Here is a 23621-nt window from a genome sequence, read left to right on the forward strand (position 1 = left end):
ACTTCTGTTTCTGCGGAGCTTTGTAAGAAGAGGCCCACGCTCCCTGCGGAGGGCCTCCTCCTCACCTGACCCACGTGTTCAAGTAGCACCTCATCTAGAAGCAGCCGCACAGCCATGCCCAGGATGATGTCTGACGAGCGTCTGGGCACCTGCGGCCCAGGCCAGCGGACCTGGGAAACCCACCATCACCACACATAAAGCTGAAGCATGGAGCAGGCAGACTGGGAGGAGTCCACTTCTCAGAATCCACAGAGCTTGACACAGAGGCCCTGCCCCACCTCGGGGAAGGCGGACCTGATTCAGGTTCTGCCTGAGGTTCCCCTGGGATTTAGTGCTGCAGGTCTGGGGAGGCCCAGAACCTTTCTTAGCAGGCCTCTGGCCTCCTCCTGCCTATCAGGAGGGACATACAATGAACACATGTACCAGGTGACTTATGGTCGTGGAGACTGTCCTCTGCTTCCCACAGGGCATCCCTGTGAAGTAGGAGCCCAAGCCGTGTCAGCCGCAAGTGTCTCCGGACGTTGACATGTGTCCTCTGGGAAGTGAAGTGCCCCTTCCCAGCTGAGAGCCACTGCTAGAAAGGGAAGAGGAAGCACAGGTTCTTTGTTTCCTTTTTTAATTTAATGGGGGCCGTGGGTGGCTCATGCTATTAAAGACAAGTGTAGCTGCCCACAGGCCCTCACTCAAGTTCCATGGCTCAGTTTTTGATTCATTTTTTTTGGGGGGAAATACCAGGGTTTGAACCCAGGGCAGTTTATCACTGAGCAGCATCCCCAACCCTTTTTAATATATTATTTAGAGACAGGATCTCACTGGGTTGTTTAGTGCCTTGTTAAGTTGCTGAGGCTGGCTTTGAACTTACGATCCTCCTGCCTCAGCCTCCAAGCCACTGGGATCACAGGCGTGCGCCACCGCGCCTGGCTTTGTTCACAAGTCTTCAAGCATCTTTGCACAGAAATATCTTGTAAGAAACACGCTTACCTGTCCAAGCCCAAAGAATGGACTGAGAGGCACAAGGAACAGCAAAAATCGAGGCTTCACTTTCGTGACGGTCTTGCAAGATCAGGTGCAGCCAGCATTTTACCCCCAGAGCGCAAGGTCCCTCCCTCGGTTCCTCATTAACTGAGTACTCTGGGGTGCACAGTCTCCCCTTTACTGTCTCCTATTGGCTGATTTTTTAAAAATACACCTTTACTTGTCTCCACTTCCCCTTGTTCTCTGGTGGTGGGAAAGTCCCCTGGGATTGAGGACTCCTCACACTCGGTGTTAACTGCCTGTAGCTTTCCGTCCTGCTCTTCCCAGCTGCCTGTCCTAGGTCCCCAGCGTTCGTAAAATGGACCACAGGACTCTCTGCTTCTCACAGTCTTTGCAGAGACCGTCCGGTCCCAATCTCCAGGACACGTCAGAAGGAAACCAGCTTCCCCTTCCGCTGGGGCAGGTGGTGACCAGGAGTGCCAGAATGCAGGCCCAGCACCCGAGGCCAGCTCGGCAGCAGGTGGCAGAGGAGGGGACAGCTGTGGACACCCGCAGCTTTGTGGTGTGCAGTGGCTCACCTCTGGAAAGCCTCCTCGGGACGTTTCAAAGAGTTGAATTTGACGGATGTGCACACGTCCACCAGGAGCGATTTAAGACTCTTGATTGAATCGGATCATATTAAAAGATTAATATAAAATTAGATTCAAAAATAGCTTGAAAGGACTTTCACTTTCAAAAGAATTAAGCAGAGATTTAAAAGCAGAATTTGTTCCAGAACCCAACAATGGCTTCCCTTTGTCTCTTCTTGGACATGAAGTTTTCACCGCAGGCTGGAAGGACCTTCGCCGAATTCAGGTGCTTCCGCCGAGACGCACTTTGAGGAAGAAGAAGACACCAGCCTACCAACAGGACAAAACCACACGGAAGTCCTCTCCTGAGTTCAGGTGGTTGAGAGACGGAGGCCACCAAGGTGGCAGGGTTGCGGGAGCCCGGCTCTCTTGTGCCTCCTTTCAGAGGCTTCCTAGAGAGGGGTCCCGCCATCGAGCAGGGTCTGCTGTGCTCCACCAGGCACACAGCTGGACACTTGACCAATCCCATCCTCCCAGAGCCTGGTGAGGAGAAGTGTGGTCCCTCGCCCACCTCTCCAGAGGAGGAAGCCCAGAAGGGACCCGCTGCTCTGCGTAGGTGCCACCAGGGTGGCAGAGCTGCCATCCAGATGGAGCGCTAGAGCCACCACTGTCTTCCCACCACCATGTGCCCACCACCATCTGACCACCACCTACGTCTGCCCACCACCACCTGCCCATCACCGCAGGCTCACCACCACCACCTGCCCACCACGTCAGCCCACCCACCACCACCTGCCCACCACTGTTGCCCACCACTGTCTGCCCACCACCACCTGCCCACCACGTCTGCCCACCCACCACCACCTGCCCACCACTGTCTGCCCACCACTGTCTGCCCACCACCACCTGCCCACCACGTCTGCCCACCCGCCACCACCTGCCCACCACTGTTTGCCCACCACTGTCTGCCCACCCACCACCTGCCCACCACCACCTGCCCACCACGTCTGCCCACCACCACCTGCCCACCACCACCTGCCCTCCTTGCAGCTGGCGTCCTGTGGGAAAGCTCTCCCTGGACTCTCCAGGGCTCGGTCTCCTCCCCTCCAGATCAGACACTCACGGCTCAGCCCACTGTCCCCTGCTGAAGACACTTCAGGAGCTTTAGATAAAATGCCTGCATGGTGCCAAACCCATGACCTTGACTTCCACCTTGGAAAACTAGAAAAAGGATAAATTAAACCCAAAGTCATCAGAAAACAGGAAATAACAGGAGGGGGAGGGGCTATCGATGAAACGGAAAGTGAACAATGACGAAAATTCAAAAGGTAAACGGAGTCTCAGAAGGCCAAAGATGGGTGATGAATGCCCAGCTAGACAGATGAAGAAAAAGGCAGATTAAAAATCACCAATATTGAGAGAGGAGGGCCTTGGTCACTAAGACCCTGCCGTCAACGATTGTGGAATGTTATTAATTATGAATTAATGTCAATAAATCTTAAACACAGATGAAATTACAAATCCTTAGAACAGATAACTTATCAAAACCTACATAAGAAGAAATATAAACATTGGCTTAAGAAGAATTATGTGAACTAACTGTCCTACCTCTTCTAAGGAAATTAAATCTGCTCTCCCAATTTTCCTATGGAGAGAAATGCAGCCTGGGACTCTGCCCTCCCTGCCCTAGGATGTCCCTTCATTGGTGAGGAATTTAAGAAGTGAGTGTCACTGCTTTTCAGGGCTATGGACTCTCTGCCCACCATCAGTGACGTGTGGCAGCCCCAGATCTCAGTGTCTCGACTCCCAAGTCCTGACTCCTTGGGTCCGTCTCTGGGTCAACTGTCACCATAGGTCTCTCTAGGAAGGAGACTGCTGGAAAGGACCATACAGGAGACGGACAAGGAGACGCTCCCAGGTTCTCCCTCCTGCTGGGAGGTGTTGGAGAGAAGAGGGGGCCTCTCGGGCCTGCAGAGCCCACAGAGATCCTCAGGGCTCCGCAAAGCCCCTGCCGTCAACCTACAGAAATCACCTGTATTTCTGTACCACAGCAACAAACCCTGGGTTATAAAATATTCAAAAATGTTATGTATGTTGCATCAGCAAATGGTGAATACCTGGCAGAAATTTAAACCAATGGCAAGACCTCTAGACCCCAAACCAGAAAGCACTGCAGAGGAGCCACAAGAGACCTAAACCTGTTTTCTCGGAGACACTCACTTGGTATTTTTTAGATGGGACTTTTCATCCAAATTGATTGACACATCCCATGAAATCCCCATAAAAGCCCCAGCATTCATTTCTGTAGTTCAGTAGCAATGAAAGTAGGGGTCATCCAGCTGAGGGGACCTGGGCTTCACCTCAGTTCTCTGGTAGCTAACAGGTGGGCCTGGGAACGTCACCTGCGTGGAGCCTTGCCTTCCTCAGCAATTGAGAGGACACGCTCCAAGAGTCTCATGAGTCCTCATCACCTTCTCCATGTCACCTTGGGCACTTAACACAGCCTGTATGAGTTATTTAATTCATCCCTTTAATCTGCTTTTTAAAAATCTGATTCTGTGAAGCTTCATCCTAAGTATAATATCAACAAAATTAAAAGATTGGCTTGTTAATTAAATATTTTTCTCATACACTTTACGGAGTTTCATGGTGAGCGGGGAGACGGGGTCCACTCTCCCAGGTCATTGCAGGAGTCCTGGTTGTAGGCACTTTGGGAGAGGCTGGCTGAACGCGGCCTGAGCTCTCCGGCCTGAAGCTCACGGAGCCACACGGGTGCTAGCGACCAACAGCTCCAGCCACCAGGAGGAAATCCACCCAGCCAGCACCTCAAGGCAGCAGCAAGCCGGCGGTGCTCAGGGTGCCCTGGGGAGGAGGGAGGAGCACGGCGCTCCACGGATGGTCAGAAACCGAGCAGAGGAGGACAGTGGGCGAGGACTTCCTCTTGGAGGCAGTGTCTTCTCCGTGGACTTTGGCTAGTGTTGGAATCTCAGCGTGAGCACAGCTTTGAGTGTGGAAAACATCACACCCTCACCTCCTGGGGGGCTGATCCATGTGATGGAAAGAGCATGAGCTGGAAGCCTCTCCAAAGAACACGTAGCACAGCTACTGCTCTCTCATCGGGTCTCATGACCAGGCTGTGACTGGGCAGAGGCCCTGAGCTGTCCACGCACCAGACTCTGCATCCCTGCCCAGAGCCCTGCTCCCCTGCCTCAACCCCTGGCTTCCATCCAGGCAGATGGACCTGCTGTCCACCCAGGGGTGCGTCCTCCTTTTCCTTGGTGTCCTTGTGATCTCCACCCCGTGGAAGGTACCCCAGTGGGCAGTGAAATTTGGTTTGTGCTCAATATAACATTCTCTTCAACCCTGCTGTCAAGGAGTCAAGCCATTCCCTCCCCCCCTCCGCCCTCTCTCTCTCTCCTTCTTGGTTTTTAAAAACATAACAGCTTGACTGAGATATGAGTCTTGTATGCATACACCATCAAGTCCACTTGGACTGTACAGTCCAGTGGTTTTTCATAGAGTTGAGCATGATTATTCATGGATTCCATATTTGCAAATTTAAATCCATTTCTTTCTCCTCCAACTTTGTCCCCAGACAAAACTGGTCACAGCTGGTGACGCTGTTGAGGGCCAGCAGTGGCTCTATTTTGTGAAGGGTCAGAGCAGGGCTGTCGGGGGGTTAAGATCATGTTATGCCCAGTACCTGTTACACCTGGTTTCCTCTGCCAAGGAGTGGGAACTCCTCAGGTAACTCCTTGAGACTCCAGGGCTGCGAGTAGCAAGGGCACGTCTGTGCACAGCGCCTGGCCCGAGTCAGGGCAGCTTGGGAGAGCGAGAGATGGGCCTGGGCTGGCTCACGGCTTTCACTTGCAGCTTTCCTAGAGAGAACTGAAGTGTGCAGAAGCTGCCTCCAAATGTCCTGTTTCTGAATGTCCACTGCCTCCCCTCACGTGACCCAAGCCCAGTCATGGCGCTTCAGGTGAGCAACATAAGGATTGGTCTCTGGTAGCCTTCCTGTCGAGGTGGGCTCCTCCTACCCTGGTTTCCATAAAGGCCGCAGGTGACAAACTCGAGGCCCACAGCGGAGCCATGGGGAGAAGCTGAAATGGTTTCCTTTGGACCCAACAAGACAAGCATGCTCACTCTCGCCACTCCTCCTCGGTATGGTCCCCAACCTCCCGCCAGAACAGTGGGGCAAGAGAAGGAAGTGAAAGGGGTACAAACAGGAACAGAAGAAGCCAAATCATCTCTTCAGCGATGACATGATCCTGTATTTAGAAGACTTCTCCCGCTGACAGACAATGCAGCAAAGTAGCAGGTTACAAGACCAAGCTACAGAAGTAAACAGCTCTCCTCCACACCAACAGTGAATCTGCGAGGAAGAGGCCAGGGTCACTCCCCCATTCACAACAGCCTCCAGCATACAAAATACCCAGGAACAAACCCCACCAAAAAGGAGAAGGACCTCCAGGGTGAGAACTGAAGGACAGGGAAGCCAACGCAATTTCAAGCCAAAAAAAGCAAAGCTGACGGCCTCCCATTCCCTGACTTCAAAAAACTTGACCCCAAAAAATCAAATAGCCCAACTAATAAGTGGGCAAGTGAATTAAACAGACGTTTCTCAAAATAAGAAAAACAAATGGTCAGCCGATACATGAAAAAAAAGTTCCACATCCTTAGCAATTAGGGAAAAGCAAACCAAAAGACCTGAGGTTTTATCCAATTAGAACGTCAACCATCAAGAATACAAATAACAATAATTGGGTTTTTTTAAGAAACTGAATTTCAACCTCCATCTAATGTCAAAAACAATCCTTTGTGAAAACAGGTAAACATGCTTAGATCTTAAAATGAGGTTCTAAAATAAACAGTTAGAACAGACCTACAGGCAGTGGGCACAGAAAGCTATAAATGAGAAGGGGAAGCTGAGAGACCGTCCCTGACCACCTGGAGCCCACGCCCGTAGACACACAGACAGGTTTCCACCTCCAATAAGTCAGAAGCCCTTCTGATGACCATCAGCAGTGGCAGCAGGACACCTTCTGAGCACCCACCAGGGGCCACCTGTTGTCTGAGCACGTTGCGAGCTTTGAACAGCTGGTCCCACAGGGCCCGGAGAGGAGTGCTTGCCTGCTTCACAGATGAGGAAACCGAGGCCCAGAGAGTCTCAGGACTTTGCCAAAGCTCCACAGTCCGCAGTGGTGAAGCCCGGGAGCCTTTCACTCCCTCTACCTACCTGGGTGCCCAGTGTGCACATGGAACCTACAGATCCTTCTACCTGCAGGGCCCATAAACCCTCCGAAGCCCAGAGGTTGATCTGGCTCTCTGCCAAATGAATCCCCTCGACTCTTTTCTAATCTAGATTTTTAAAACACAAATACAAAATAAACAACACAGTGTAGACCAAATATCACCACAACACCTGTGCATTCGCTCAGAAAATGAGTGCAGTTCCAGAACCTTGCAGCATGAGGGGGACCCCAGGCTTGGTGGGCATCCTGAGCACTTCCCCCGGCCTGGCCCTCCTCCCTTGGGGACGGTGCAGGTGGGAGAGGTGTCGTGGGCCAGCAGGGGCCTGTCCTACTCCTCACTCAGCCCTCCAGGGCCAGTGCTGGCAGCCGCACCTTTACAGACAGAAAACTGAAATTCAACAACCTAAGAATGTGCCGGAGTCACACAGCCAGCAAGTGGAGACACGGGGACTTGAGCCCAGAGCAGCGGATCTGGGCGGGATTCCTGGTCATTTCCTGAAGCAGCCGGATCCTGGTGGGAAGGCAGCACTTCTTCCTCCGACACTCATTCGCTCGATACCTATTTCTCAATCCCCAAACCACGTGGATGAACACAGTGCGGGCACCACCCAGGCCCCGGGAGGACCCAACACTTTAAACTGGGCAGCACCCCCCCGGGGTGCCACAGGGGCCCAGCACTACGAGGGCACACGTGAGGAATCCTGAGCCCCGGGAGCAAGCGCCTCCAGCCAAGAGCTGAGATTCAGACGCACTGGGGGAGGCCAGGCCAGCTGTCCTGCAGAAGGGGGTGAGGCGGGGGGGGGCCAGCGGCAGGCACTGTGGCCTTGGTGGGAAAGACAGGACATGGCTACCATGGCTGGGAAGAGTCATGCCCTCGGGCAGCGGGAGTCAGCCCTGGCAGAAAGTGGGATTGTGGAGGGTGAGGGCAGGTGGGGAGAGCCAGGTGGACTCACTTGGAGGCTCGCACGGAGCAAAGAACAGAAGCCCTCCCTGTGCAGCTCCCATCCACGAGGCTTCACTGCTGTCTTCCAAAGCCACCTACACCACAGTCCAGCCCAGGACCCTGCCTGAGCCCCCACTGACCCCACAGCCACCCCTGAACAGGCCTTCGGGTCCATTTCAGCACTTGCTGCCCATCCGGATCTGTCCAGCTGCCCACCCTCCCTCCTTCCTACAAGGTAGGTGCTACATGTCGCCCATCTGCCAAGTGCCAGGCACCACCGCGGACATGAAGGGTCCACCACGCAGCCCAGGACAGTGTCAACAGCAGCAGGTCCTCCATGGGTGGCGACAGTGGGGCGTGCGTGGGGCGGGGTTGGCCTGGCCTGGGCCCTGACCTGCCACAGACCTCTGCTGCTCCTTGTCTTGCCTGGCCCCCGGCCTCCCTGGGGCTGCGTGGTGCTCACTAGGCAGGATCTCCTTACTGTCTGCCTGAAAACCCATCAGGAAGGGGATATTATCTGTCACCCCTCTTGCCCTAGGGGTGTGGCAATCCAGGCTCCGAGATGGATGTCCTTGGGCAAAGAAGAGCATTCCTCTGAAATGTGGGTGCCTTATCTAGAAAATGAGGAAATAATAGAAACTACCTCTCTGAGTTTCTGTGATAACAATTAAACGGGATAATAAATATCCACTCCGTCATCCTGTAGGAGGGATGGAGGGCTCGGGAGCTGTTCCTCTTTATTATTTATTACTAAGCCCTCCCCTGTGCGGAGGGCATTCGGAGCTGACTCCTGCAGAGGTGAGTCTCCTCTCAGCCCCAGGGATTGGGGCAAGTCCCAGGAGGGTGAGGAACAACAGGAGGTGTGCAGGGCTGTGTGCGGGGCTGTGGGGGCCAGGGGGAAGCTCTCCTCTGTCAGCCTGTCAGCCCCTCCTCTTCTACTGCCCGGGACCTTGACAGAGCAGCTCTCTGCCCCACTAGCAGGTTTCTTCTGGTCCAAGGATACTGACTCTTCAAATGCATCTCAAAGGCCACTTCCTCCAGGAGGTCTCCCAGGCTCCCTTTAATCATGGACGCCCCTCACCCTCTTGGAACGTGTGCCTCCTCCGTGACAGCTCCTGTTGTGCTCCTTAGATCATGTCTCTCTCCCCATCTCAGCCATCTGCTGACCGGGGACAGCGCTCAATCTGTGTTTTCTCCTCCATTTTATCTGCATCTCCTTGCAGAGTTGGGCATGCAGCAGGTTTTAATGATGGCACAGATGGATGAATGACAGCAAGAAGCTGAGAGGGGTGAGTGGCAGAGTGGCCCTGTGCACTCTGGATGGAGGCAGTACTGAATTTCCTGATCCATCCGAGCACCAACTCCCACAGCCCCGCCCACAGCCCCGCCCAAATCCCTGCCCACCTCCTGTTGTTTCTCACCCTGCCTTGCCATGGTGAGCCCAGCGGGCAGCTTGGCGTGCATTGTGTGTCTCAGTGCCTGGGTCAGATGACTGTCCTGCTGCGCATGCTTTGAAGATGGACTGTGTGCTGCGAGGGCTCGTGCGCTGGCAGCTTGGGGCTGGGTGAGGCAGGATGCAGAGGTGGGGGCCACTAAGAGTGGAGGGTGGTGTCAGGTGATCAGGCCACCATGCCCTGTCCTGGGATGGGATTGAGCTGGTTCTCTCCTCAGGAGATTCCACTTGCTCCCTGGAAGGAAAGTTGTTATAAAAGAGCAAGCCCAGCCCTCCCCTGCCCTGTGGGTCTCTGTGCCCTCATGTGATCTCGCCCTCCTTGCCCACTCCTGCCATGATGCCGCCCACCAAGGACCCTCACTAGAGGCCACACTAATGGGGCTGCCTGATCTCGGACTTTCAGCCTCCAAAACTGTGAACCACATAAACCTCTTTACACATTTTCCAGCCTGAGATAACGTGTTGTTACAGCAACAGAAAAGGGGCTAATACGGTATCCATAGATTAGACAATCAGATGCTCCAAACCAGACAGAGGGCCTGGCTCCAGAAAACCCGGGGTGGTTGGCAGCCACCAGTGGGGACTGCTTGACACAGATAGCATCAAGAACACACGACTCCAGGAAAGCTGAACCTGGCTGTGTCCTCCATCACTGAGCACTGAGAGGGACTGTCCTGGCCAGCTTGGACCTGGGGTCACCATGAGTCCCCTGAATTAACACAACTTCATGGTGTCACATTGATAAGACAAGAGCTGATGGCTGGCCTTGGGACAACGAGAAACACGGGTGTCAGGAGGGACACCATAACCCCAGCTGTCCAGCTCCTGGTTTCTGGGAGGGAGGACAGTAGTGACCACAGTAACTGGTTAGCTGTGGCGGGTGGGGCCCTGCACTATCAGGTTTACAGGTAGCGATTCCTGTCACTCATAAAATAGCTCAGGACGCAGCCGCTCTGACACAGCCACTTGACAGACGCGGAGACTGAGGCTCAGAGAAGGTCACTCGCCCATGGGCCATCTGGTGAGAAAACAGTGACACTCGAGTGTGAAGCCCAGTTCCCGAGACTCCCCGTGGCCACAACTCTCCAAGTCCCCCCAGACTGTGAGGGCCTCCAACCCTGGGGTCCAGCTGACCCATTTGTTCAGTGGCCACCCGCTCCTCTGCGCGTGTCCCCTGTGCTCTGCTGTGTTCCCGGCCCTGTTCTCTGGGCTGAAGTTCAGCCAGCAAACCCGCGATGGACCAGAGGTTTTTGCCTGTGTCAATTCAAGCTAGGCTAACATCCTAATCCCCAAAGTAACATTAGGCAAGGACTTTGGGACATGACTATGTCATGGGGGCAGAGTGGGGTCACTGTCCCTATGAGGGGGACCCCAGAGAGCTCCCTCACCCACCTACCATGTGGGGACAGGGTGAGAGGACACTAGGTGTGCACTGGAGTGCAGAGGCAGCAGCCACGGCAGGCCAGCTGGTGACGAGGATTCCTGGATGGGGAGGGTCCCAGAGTGCAGCAGGGGGTACAGCTGCTGTGGGGCAGGGAGGACGCAGGGCGGACTGGGTCACCTTGGCTTCAGTGGTGGCAAGGCGGCGAAGGAGGCGTGGGGACATGGGCATGTGGACAGTGGAGAGGGACGTGCTGTGCAGAGGAGCCAGCGATGGTCAGTCTCAGGAGGGACTCGTGCTGGGGCAGAGTGAGGAGGTGGACGGGGCCAGGAGTCCCACGTGTGCTTGTCCAGCGACCTGCCATGTGCCTGGACGTCAAGTGCTCACTTAGGAGAGAAATTCACCTTAAAAGTATTCTCCTGACTGGATTCGCTTACAGCGGAGGAAACTGAGACTTCGGTCAAGTAAACTCTCAACATGGCCAATTCTGGACTCAAAGGAAGGCACCTCAGTGGGACCCAAGCCTCTGCAAGCCTGCACCCTTGGCCTCTGGGGGAGAACAGGTGACAGACGGTGCATGATCATTTCCACGGCTCCTGAAGCAGCTGGGGCTGCAGAGCCGGATGGAGAAGGGCTGCCTGGCTTTTCCCCGCTTGGTCAGACCTCCCACGGCTGCGCGGTGTGTCCTCTATGGCCCTGTAGCCACGTGGAGACCAGTCCAAGGACAGGCAGATAGGCCACATGGGAAGCCATTCAAGCCTCCCCCAGGAAGATGCTCCCGTTGACACCAACCTTCCCAACCTTGGTGAGGAAGAGCCTCCAACGACGCTCCTCCTATGAGCCGTGGCTGCTGGAGGGTCTTATCTTAAAAACGCAGCGCTCCTGAGAGAGGCCCACATTTCCACATCTATGGAATTGCTTTGCGTGGAAGTGTACCTTCCCAGAACCATGGCAACGGAGCTTCTCATCTGATCTAAATTTTTTACCTGGTGCTGCAGAAGCTAATGTCATGTTTTCCGGAGTCAGTGGTTGTGACATGCACATGGAGAACGTTTTTTTAGAAAAAAAACAGTAAAATCATCTTAAGCTACAGATCACCAACCCTGTGCCCTACGGCTGGCTTTCTGTGCCCACAACCCAGATGGGCTCCCAGAACCTCTTTCTTCCCAACACGGTGATTGATCAGGGTGCTGCCCCCTCTGAGCCTCAGTTTCTCCTTCCATAGGACAGAAACTGTAGTGTCCTGCCGCCTGGGGTGTCGGGAGGGCTACTGACAGCTCGTGAAGTGCCGAGTCCTGCATCCTGACGCTTATTAGGGGCTAAGTCAACAGTGAGTGCACTTGTCCTACACGACCCCGCCCAATGGTGAATGCTGATAATGGACGCCCGGTCACGCTGTGAGTTGGCTCTGAAGCCTGTGGCTCTCTGAAGCTGCTGTGCTGTGCTTTTCTACTCTGAATGCCCCCAAGAGGGGCTGCCCAGGACCTGAGGCAGGCAGGAGAGGCAGGGCCACTTCCCCAGCTCACCCTGACTGCTGCCTCCCTCCAAGTCCACCCACAGCCCAGTCTAGTGTCCTTTTCATACCTGCCCTTTGCAGAGGCCTGGGAGGCCCATGCTCTGATCTTCACCCAGGGAGTCCACAGACGGTCTTACTGGGAGGAGTGGGGGGAGGAAGCCAACGCACAACCAAGCCCACAGCTGACCGTGAGTTACGTCCCTGAGACTCAAAAAGAGCAACCGAGGCCACAGGGTGATGCAGCTGGACTCCACCCACACAGGAGCAGAGTGGGGAGGATTCTTGGATCTGCACCAGGGTTCTTAAACTGGAAGGTGCATCAGATTCACAGAGGGGCGTGTTAGCATTTCACACTCCACCTCTGTGCCAGGAATCCTGATTCGGAGGGTGCAGGCTGCAGCCCTGGGTTATCCCTCACCCAGAGGGTCTGCTGTAGGTGTCTGGTCAGCCATTGTTCTATCTTAGGCCGGGTGCACTGTGTGTCTGCAGGATGAGTGCTGAGTGGACATGACCAGGGTTTGCCTCTGCAGCTGTGGCCCAAGGTGTGCTCCAGAAGGAGTGCGGCAGGGGTGTGCAGTGGCCCTGGGCTCAAGCCCTGAGTTCCACAGCTGCCCTGGCCCCCTCCCTGGAAATGCTTCTGCCCTCAAGGTCCTGGCACTCTGGCCTATGATGCGATGGCAGCCTCTGGGCCTGGAAGGGCCTTTTGGGTCCAAACTGATCTTACCCGGCACTTTTTCATCCTCAATGTGGCCAAGTGAAAAAGACTCCACATCTTAAAATTGTGCCTCCCTTTTGAGTATGAATTTCATCCAACTGTCTTCTGGCAGTTTACAGTAAGCACCAAGAGGAGCTGTAGAGGACCTTCACACTTAGAGACTCCTTCACTCAGTCTCCTTGATGGCGTCTCACAAGTTCTGTCTTCCAGGAAACACAAGGTCGCCGACATGGTCAGTCAGGGTCTCTGCTACTGTGTAACAGGATGGCCATTTCTCCAGGTCCCAATGCCTTGGTCCGCATTTCCATCTGAAGCCTCATCAGATGGCCGTTTGGTTCACATTTCCGCCAACTTCCCATTCCTGAGCACTTAGGCAGCTGAGAAGGCCGAGGTGCTCCACAGCCTGTTTCCTGAGGCCTCCCAGCATCACCCTCAACGACCCCCTTCATGGTATTTTAAGACCTTCCAGCTCACACCTCTAAACCCTCCAGCCTCTGCCCACTACCCAGTGGAACTGGGTAGTTCCAAAGCCACACCACTGTGTAGGTATTTGTTATAGCGAGACCCACTCCTCATACCAGGTCCTGTCCCTGCTGCTGTGACAGAGCACCTTAGACTGGGTAACTCATGAGCAGCGTGAACTCATTGCTCAGTGTCACGGAGAACAGGAAGTACAAGATCAAGGAACCAGCAGCACCTGCCAGAGCCTGCCCCAAGATGGCGGCTGAACACTGTGAGCTTACGTGGCGGAAGGCAAAGCTGGAGGCAGGTCTCTGAGTGCCGTGCCCCAGAACAGAGTCCCCAAGACCTGATCACCTCCCCCAGGCTCGCCTTCCCCAGTTTGCCTTGGTGGTCAGCTTCCAGCATAGGAGTTTTGGAGGTGACTGTGCACGTTTTGCCAAGTGTCCTTTGTTTGTGAAGTGCTTAGAGGCAAGTGCCATGGACTTCGAAATGCTCCTCACCTTATGCTTCTGAAGGAAAAAGGCCCAGGGGACCTGTGGGGACCTGTGTGTGGCCATTCATGACGCTGTTTTCTTTAATTTTTCTTGTGTTTGAAATGTCCCATAACTAAAAAGGGTGTTCAGATGTTTACAATGAGCTACAGATGTGGGAACTGGGACCTTCCCCAGTCCCTCCCAGCCTCCTACCCCAGTCAGAAAATCCCGTGTTCAGATGTCGGAGTTCACCTTATACCAAGAAAATTCCCTTCTAAGAAGGCTCACCCTCCTGAGCTGAGGAGGTTGTGGAGTGATTCGGTTTTCCTCTCTCCCCTCCTTTTCTGGCTGACATGATGGTTGGTGTCAGTGGGGACGACGTGACAGATGCAGCCTGGCATGCCCCGCCCCCATGCGATTCTGCAGCTGGGGACACTGGAGGTTCTTGACCTTCCTTCCCTCTCCTAAGCCGGGTCTCCTCAGCCTGGGGAGAATGGAAGGAGGAAAGCAGCCCTCCCTAACCGGCATGGATGATGCCGTTCAAAACCCTGTGGCTCACTGTCCCTCCTCCACCCTGCACTCACAGGCCACCCCCTGGGCATGAGATGCACTCAGCTTTGGGACCCGGTGTCTGTTGACTACAAAATCCGAGCCAGCAAAGGGAGGAACTCACAATGGGTCCCCTGACCACACAGACCTCTCTGCGAAGTTCTCCAAGAACAAAGGAAACAAAATGAAGCCTGAGCCCAATTAGTGTAAATACTGCCTGAAGCTTGCAGAGGGCACAAGGTCAGATGTGCAGGCTTCCAACAGACTGGATCCAAGCCCAGGCTCCCTTCCTGCTGCCTGTGTGACCTCCAAGTCCTTCCCCCATAGCTCTTAACCTTGGTTTCTTCATTTCCAAAATCAGGGGGCGGGGGAATTTAGAGATGATTCTGAGAAGATCAAGTGAGAAAAATCCCGAGAAGCGTTGGCATAGCACCTAATCAGCATTTCATGAAGGCTGCAGCTTTTTGCCTGGTCACATCACATACAAACAACCGTGAACACAGCCCTGCCCCAGGTCCCCTCCTACTGGACACAGCCTTGGGCAAAGCAACCCCCTTTGTGCAAGTCCAGGGAACTGCTGAGAGCCACTGGGCTCCATGTGCAGGAACGTGTCCCTGCAGACAGCACAGGATGTTAGGGCACAGAGGGCCCTCAGAGCACGTGATGCCCCCACACTCCCTTCCTTATGTGCCTCCCAGCCTCCCTGCTGCTCTGGGCACAAGTCCGACCCTCCACTGCAGGCCCTGTGGGACTTGGCCCCACCTGACCCCACCTAGTCGGGCTGGCTCCCAGGCTCCTCCACACTGGTCTCCTTGCCAATCATCAAGCCCAGCTTGGGACCTGCAAAGTGCCTGTCCAGGGTGGGAGTGAGGACACCAGAGGCCTAGGGAGTAGGGCCAGCCCATCCTCCACCCTGGTTCACAGTGGGCACCCAGTAAAACTCTTGGCTTCAAATCTGAATCTTCTGTGAGGTGTCTGGAAACCTGCGCAGAATTTAGCCCTGGAAGAGAGCTGACCAGTCCCATATTTAACCGCGACATAAACACTGACTGGCTCACTAGTGCCAAACCCTAGCTGGCGGGGACCATGAGCTTCTTGGCATGCACTCTTGGAAGACGGCTCACCCACACCTGCTGTTTGACAAAAGACTGAGTGCCCCTCTGTGCCTTCAGGACCTACAGCGTGTAGCCCCCGTGAGTAACCCCACGTACGACATCACTTTTAAAATCCATTGTGAAAATTTCACAATGCATTAAGGGAGAGAGAATAATATGGGAAACTTCCAAATAACTGCTTGATTGAAAAATTATTATTATACAGCCATGGTTGCTTCTAATACTTTTTTGCTTAAACATTTTAAAAATAAATTACCAACAAAAGACACTTCATTTCTAGATCAACACTTCAGTGTGTGTCTCTTAAAACAAAAAGGACATTTACTTATAAACTACAATACTATTATTGGACTTAACAAAATACATGTTCTTCTTTAATATCATCTAACAGCACCTCTGCATTCAAATTTCCCCAACTGCTCTAAAAACATCTTTTTATAATTGCTTTAGTCAAACCAAACACAGACAACTAGTGCAAATTACATTTGGTTGTTATGTCACTTAAATCTGTCTTTTAATCTGGGACAGTCCATGCATATTTTTCAGGTTACTTCCCTGTTGGGGACATATCTCATTTTAATCCATCAATGGTCCTGCGATGTGACCACACTTTTCTTCATTTTCCCATGGGAAAACAGACACGGGAAGAACCGACAGAGCTTGGGTTGGCTGCTGGTGGTCACTAAGTCATTGACACTAGAAGGAGATTTGTTTTAATCTCCTTCCCGCCATCCCCCGTTCTATAGGAGAAGGAGTCAAGGCACTAAAAATGTTCCTTTACGTTTTAAAAATCAACACTCCCCTTCGATGCTGGTTTCCAGCACATTTGGGCAGAGAGGGCTATTTCTGCACTGAAAGGGAAGCAGCAAAGAAAAATGGGTCAATTCTGCCTCGAGGGAGAGGAAGCGACATCTCGCCCTCGTTCTGTGCCAGGCAGGACTATCTGGCAAATGAGTACATGGACCCAAAGTTCCTATCTCTGGAGGCCTGGGGGGCAGTCTACAGAGCAACCAAAATCCAAGACCAGGTTGTCTTTCCTGCCTACAAACCACGCAGCTAACAAGCAATCCGCAAAAATGCACGGCTCCCCGCGACGCCCGGAGTAAAGCGCATGCACCTGTGCAGCTGCCGACCCTCTTCAGGAGGCCTGTGCTGCAGACTTAATGACAAGGGGCAAGGTGGAAATCGCCACCCAGAGAAACCAGGTTTGCCAGGGCTCTTCCCTCCCCAGGTTCTCGGAGGCCAGCGGCTTTGCAGAGAGAGGTTTGTACGCCAGACTTTCTAAGAAAACGTTGCCTGGTACAGGCACGATAGCTCTGAGATTCAGTTGCTGCCTCTCCCTCTGCACACGCCAAGAGCACAATTGAGTTTCAAATTCCATTTCCTCCATGTTGCTGCAGCTTAGGAATCACTTTTGAAAACCAGATGCCTGATGAATGAATTTTTAAAATTTATGTACCCAGAATATCCTGCGGGTATTTAACAGGATAGATGAAAAATTCCAAATATCTAAATGTTTAGTCTTGGATCCCACAGTGTCTTACAGTGAGCTCAGCCAGATCACCCACAAAGCCCCTACAGATCTACCCACCAGAAAAGCAGGAGGGAAGACATTGGCCAAGGAGGCTGCTGGGGGGCCCGGCAAGTCCAGAGTACACGGAGTGGACTTTGAGGTCATGGACCCACTCTTCACTGAGCAGGGTAACATTCCAATATCACCTTTTAAAAATTTCAACCCCTAGTTCAGGTTTTCAGAATTCTGCCAATGAGCAGGGATTCCTTCTAAAACAGAAAGTAGCCCATGCTCGAGGGTCACTGCAGCCACGGGTGGGGTGGGGTGGGGGAGGGACCAGCTGCCGGGAGCCTTTGCAAGCCTGGCAAGCAAGCTCGGTTGAGGATGAGGGCTGCTGAGAGAGAAGGTGCTGGCTGTTGTTTCCCTGTAGAAAGGGCCATTCCGTTTGACTGCCGACACCGTGAGGTGGCATCTGAAGCCCCAGGAGAAGTGGAGATCGCAACTCCTCAAGTCTCCATCACAGTTTGCAGGTCTGTTTCTTTCTGCACCGTTACGGCAAAACTCATTTTCCCAAAGAGATTATGAAGACGAATATTCCCTGCAAAGAGTCAAAACCCCAGCTAAGCTGTCCTCCGAGGCCTGATGCTAAGGGAAGCCAAATCCACCCTCTGGATTCCCTGGAGCTTCCCCAGTTTTTCCAACACCCAACACACACAGTAAAGAGTGAAGTTTTCACTAGTGGGACTTTGGTTTGAAATAGAGTAAGTTTATACAAAATCAATATTAATTGTGAAAAATATGGACATTTCAATGAGCGCTGGCTTTCCCCAACATCCACAGATTTCCAAGTCGGGCTCACGCCAAGCATGACCTCTGCATCGGGCCGGGCTTCTCAACGTCCAGCCCTGCCCTCTTTTTCCCTCCTGTGCACAGAACACTGAGCAAACAGAACTCACCCAGCGCTGAGCTGAGTTTTCTAGCACTAAGAAGAAGTGGCCCCTAGAGTCTCCCAATATTGGCAAAGCTTTTCCTTCACCCTGAATTTCCACTCTCAAGACCTATCACTGAAAACGCAGCCCAAATCCGTCCACAGGGAAATCAATAGCAAATCATGCAGCTATTCACTCAGATGTATTGGCATAACCAGGTGAGGCCGCCAAAGATCTCCAGGAGTGGGCCGTTGATTACAGTGAGGCGGCAGCACGGAGCTCCTGTTGGATTTCATGCCCATGAGATCAATTCAGCTGCCGCCGAGGATCGAGGGTTGGACAAGTGGTAATGCCGACCCATGGCGCCTCAAGATGCAAAAGCATATTTCACTCCACTTGCAGCTTGATGCCGTGAATCAGTCTTAATCAGAGCGTAACTCACGAGTGCGGAAGACCTTCTGGAAGGTACAGGTACGAGGCTCTTTTTGGACAGGCTCATAATTTCTGTGCACTGAAATCTTTGGGGAATTTCCACTGAGTTCTGGATTTGAGAAGTGTTTCATTTTCAGGATGTTTCCACAGAATCTTTAATGATATCCAGCAATCGATGCCTAGGCTGCTGTCGCTGACATTTGGGTGCTTAGTGGAGCCATCTAATTGCACAGAGAGGTCTGGGGTTTGACCCTCGATAATTCCGGAACAGGAACAAGGGTTTGATGTGAGCTGACCATCAGAAATGCTAACATTTATTTTAAAATCCAAAGTCTGCAATTAAGGACAGGAAGCATGGAGATGAAGAAATCGCCTGGTTTTCTTTCCTCACAATTCTGCATCCTCCAGCATCCCAGCAGCACTTGGAGCTTTATCATCTAGTTTAGAACAAATGCCACCTGCCATGGTGACACTCCCTTTAAGTCCCCTCCCTGTCTGGAGGGAAGAACGGTGTTGCTACCCAAAGGATTTACATCTCCCCATCCGCTTCCACAGCTGCATTTATTTATAAAAAATAATTGGAGATGACTGATGTGAGTCAAACCTAACATTCATGGGACTCTGGGGACTTGCCGTCAGGTGACAGGAATCAGCACATGCAGGTGCACATCTTTGGTTAATGTCCAAATTCTGTCAACACAATGCGTGTTTCAGAGAGCAATCTGAGGAACCTGAATTGTCCTTGATTCAGAGAAAAATAGGTTATAATTCCCAACATCTGCTTCCCATGAACGAGCCACTCAGGTGAGAAGCACAGGGCTCATGTTCTGAGGTGAGACTGGTGCCCTTGCCCCACTCTCTCCAGGAGATGCGGGCGTGGGTGGGCATGAGCACCCGTGGACACCTCCGGAGAAGAGCAGGCCGGGATCCTGAGTGGACAGTGGGGGCCAGGGCCACAGCAGCTGAGAGGGGTGCTCAGCAGTGGTTGTTTGCAAAAATGGCTGCCCTTGGTCCTGGGTAGCCCCTCTCCCAGTGTGACCCTCCATGGGGTGTGGCCCCTGTCCTCAGCCCTGGGCATGTGGATGGCTCGCAGCCTGCCAGGCCAAGGGTAGGTCCACACTGCTGCCTCGAGGACCCCGAGACTGTGCAGGCTCTCGGTGTGCCCTCCCCCAAGAGCAAGACAGCCGGCCAGTGGCTAGAGAAGGTACCGCAGCCCCACCAGATGACCCCTAGGACAGAGCTGCCACCACAGCAGACCACAGAGGGAAGAGTTCTGACCCCCTACACACCCAGCCCAAAGGGCCAACCTGGGATCAAGAGGGAAGCGTGTTGACCTCCTGAGGAATGTGGTGTGGAGTGGGTGGTTATGGGGTCAAACTTGGCCTCTCTTCCCCCCCACATTTCTCTCTCTGCTAAGCCTGTTCCCAGCACCTCTGGGAACAAAATGTGTCCTCTCTGGACACCAGGGTAGAACTTGCCAGTTTGTCAAACCTCGTGGTCTCAGAACCACTCTCCACCCTCAGATTACGGAGGGGCTCAGGGAGTGCTCCTTGGGTGGCGTTGTCCACGAGCGTTAGCATTAGAAATTAATATTGTGAGCTAAGGTTCAGAAAGTGCTGGAAGTCAGGACGAGCCAAGAGCTAGAGTCCTGCAGAGCCCCAGGCCCACTCTGCACTGGGCCGAGCTCCAAAAACACGAACATCTATTTGACTTTTTCAAAGAGAGATGGTGTTCAGACAGCATTTATTACAGTACACTGATATAATTACTTCACTGTTAGCTACTGTGCTCATTTGTGAGTTAAACGTTATCCTAAGTCCGTGTGTATAGTAGTGCACAGGGGAGATAGGGGGTCTGGTGCCACCCGGATTTCAGATTTCTCCCATGAGTCTTGCACCATGGCCCATGGACAAGGGAGGGTACTGCTTGCACGGCCTCAACCATCAGATTAGGATGCCATCCTGGTCCCTGATTCCTGAAAAACTTTACTGAATGCTAAAAAAAAAAACAAAAAACGAAAAAACCAAGAAACATGTACCAACTTCAGGGCCATTACGAAAAAAATGTTGCCCTGGGGGACCTCAGAGCACTCTGTCCTAGACTGAAGTGCAGGGTCAGCTGGACTGCCATCTTGGGTCCCCAGCTCCCCCAGTGCTCCCCAGCTCTGGGAGATGGGACTTATGGAGTCAATAATTAGAATAGAAACATAAAGAGCCTTGCTCATTAGGAGGCTTAGGAATTTACCAGACAATGGGAAATGCCTATAGCTAATAAGCATCCATATAGAGTAAACACTCTAAAAATTATTGTAATCACTGCATCTCCATGGTAATATTTATCTGTAATGAATCACATGCTTGCATGGGAGTTTATTGAGCTAAATGGGGAACTAATTGCAAAAGCCTGTTCTGCTCTAAACTACGGCAGCTTCTGGTCTTTCTGGGGCATCACTCTTCAAAGAACTTCTGCTCTTTCTTTGAATTAAGGTGTGACTCCTGACTGTCCTCCCAAAGCCCACCAGATCCTCTCCATCCAGCCCTGTGCACATCCCTGCCATTGCTGTGCTTTGGACATGGCACCTTTGGATATGAGGTGTCCCCGAAGCCCCTGTGCTGGTGCAGGGAGTTGGGAGGTGACACAGCTGGACTGAGGGCTGCGACCTCAGCAGCCCACCTGGCTGGAGTGGACTGATGGGTGGTGACTGCAGGTGGGCGTGGTGGGAGGTGGTCATGGGGCTGCCCTGGAAGGCGCATCTTCCCTGTGGCCCCTTCCCCCCTCTCTCTCTGCTTCCTGGCTGCCGTGGAGAGGGCAGCTCCCCCCTGCTGGGCCCCTCCCCCATGTCGTGCATCTTGGGACCACAGCCCTGGAGATGGCCCACCATGAACTAACCTCCAATACAGTGAGACAAAATAAACTTTTCTTCTTCTAAGTGGCCCTGTTCGGGCATTTTGGTCACAGAGATGCACAAGCTGATTAAAACAGCTGTCAGTCACCCCCCCCCCCCACCCAGCACCGTCTTCTCAAGCTCAAATCATCACCTCTGCGAGCTGCTTTGTCTAGAGTGCTCTTCATGGGTACTGACGCCACCGATTCTTCCCCACACTGAGACTTGAGTGCTATCTCTCTTACGCAGATGAACAAATTGCGATCAAAGCCATCAAGAAACATGCTGAAAGTCAAACAATTAAGAAAGAAATGGAGGAGAACGAAGACGGCCTCCTGATTTATTCGAGTACGTGCTCACTGTTGAACATGCGATCACGTGTCCTGCCGGCCCCGGGGCTGGGAGTGGGGATTTGACGATGAATTGATCATCAGTGAAGTCTGAAGGGAGCCTGCCTGGTCAGGGAGTGGGGTCAGGCAGGAGTGAGAGTGACCTGGGAGGTGATCTTTGGTGTCTGTTGTATCATGCAAAGTGAGCCCTGGATCTCCTGGGGGCCGCCAAGGCGCCTGGTGGCAGAGGGGCAAGGCCTCTGAACAGGGTGGCAGGTGGTACTTTCCAGGACAGATGTGACAGCATCTCCACAGGCTCTGCTTCTCAGGAGGACTAGGGATGGACCAGGGAGGCTCCCAGGAGCAGGTAGGCCTCTTTCCTCCTGTGGTCCTGTGTCCCTCCAGGCCTGGTACCAGGGCAATGCAGCTCCCCCCGTATTCCCTCCACCTGCCCCTCTTGGAGCCCCGCCACCATGCCAGAGGGAAGCCCAAGTCCCTTGGGAAGCCCAGGTGGTGACAACCAAAGCCAGCCCACCTCACCTGCCAGAGCAGGCGTCTGGGAAGCCATCTCAGCCAGCCAAGCCCCCACGGCAGGGGAGCAGAGATGAGCATGTGGTCTGTGGATACATTAGAAATGAGAGGTCTTAGCCAGTGGACTGGGCTCTCCCTTGACAGAAGTACAGCACTGCAAAGGCGTGTCCTCCCGCAGCCTCAGCCATCTCTCCCAGCACGTGATGCAAAATGAGCATTGTCCTGGTTAATGCTGTGCCTAGGGAGGGGGCCAAAGAGGACCCCCAAGCACTGAGCCTCGAACATAACCCACAAAAGGTAACTGTTACTGTCAGGGCACCTTCGGCCATCACCAATGCCGTCACTCCCCTGCAGTGCTGGGTAATGCTAGTTCCCGTGTGTGTTAGAGGTGAAAGGGAGCCGAGGACTCGGAAACGATGGCTGTAGACTGTGTATTCTGAAGATGTTCAGGTGAGGAGGAAACACGGAGATGGCTGGAGGTCAGCTGCTAGGGTAAGACTGGCGCTCCTTCGCGTAGCTCTGAGCAGGCACGCAGCTAACCTGCTCCAGGGAAATGATCCTTTTGAGTCACCTGGCTTTGCAGGGTCATGACCAGAAGGAAAGGTGTCCAAGACCCTCCTGGGCAGACACAGGAGCCAAGGTGCCCACGTGGGGCTGTGGAGATGGTTCCCAGGCTTGGATGTGGGTCTGCAGCAGAACAGAGATGGGAAGGGACACAGGTCCCCATGACAGCGTCTGGGGAGATGCAGGGACTGGAGCCAACAGGCCAGATGCACCGTGCGAAGGGAGCAGACCAGATGCAGGGGCAACTGAGGGGAACCGGATCCCTCATGGCCCAGTGGGGGCTGGAGGCAGGACACGCTCCAAGGCGCGGGAGCCTGCAGGGGAGCCCCAGACCTGTGAGCGCCAGGCCAAGGCAGGGCTTCCTGAAGTGAGGCCTCGGGGCTGTGGGCGGAAGCCCTCCCCAGGGCTCATGTTTAGCTGGCTTGGATCCCCCACCCCCTGGACTCCCCCATCCTGGGGACCTTGACCTTTACTGAGCATCCGTTTAGGCCAGGTGTTCCTCCGCGAGCTGACGTCTCTGCCCTCACAGTTTTCCGACAAATGCCTGCAGATCTTCCAGAAGTGCTGAGGGCAGGGTGACAGGCTAGGTGCAGGGGGTACAGCAGGAGGAGGACTCATGGGAGAAGGCAGGGGTTGCTGTTGATGTGCAGCCTGAGCAGGGGAGAGGCGGGCCCAGAGGGAGCCTCGGAGAGTGTGCTAAGAGGAAGGCTCGGGCACCCCCTCCAGGTGGGAGCATCCTGACCCGTAGGGCCAGCGGGAGTCAGGGCTCGGAGGGCAGCAGGCACAGAGAGCGAGGGGGCGTGACTGGGCAGGGCGGACCCACAGGCTTGCCCACTGCCACCAGGTCCCACCCAGAACCCTAGGTGGTTCTGAGCACAGGACACCTTGTCTTGTTTGGAGCATCCCTTGGCCCCCGTGGAGGACGACCGTGAGGGGCAGGGTGTTGAGGCCTGAGGACCCAGCAGCAGCCAGGAGAAGAGGAGGTATCACAGTCTCCATGAAGATGGAAGAAAATGTCCAGCTCAACCTGCCACAT

Source organism: Marmota monax, unplaced genomic scaffold (genome assembly GCF_021218885.2).
Source record: "Marmota monax isolate L192 unplaced genomic scaffold, Marmota_monax_Labrador192_F-V1.1 WCK01_AAM20220418_F8-fsc00014, whole genome shotgun sequence".
Lineage (NCBI taxonomy): Eukaryota > Metazoa > Chordata > Mammalia > Rodentia > Sciuridae > Marmota > Marmota monax.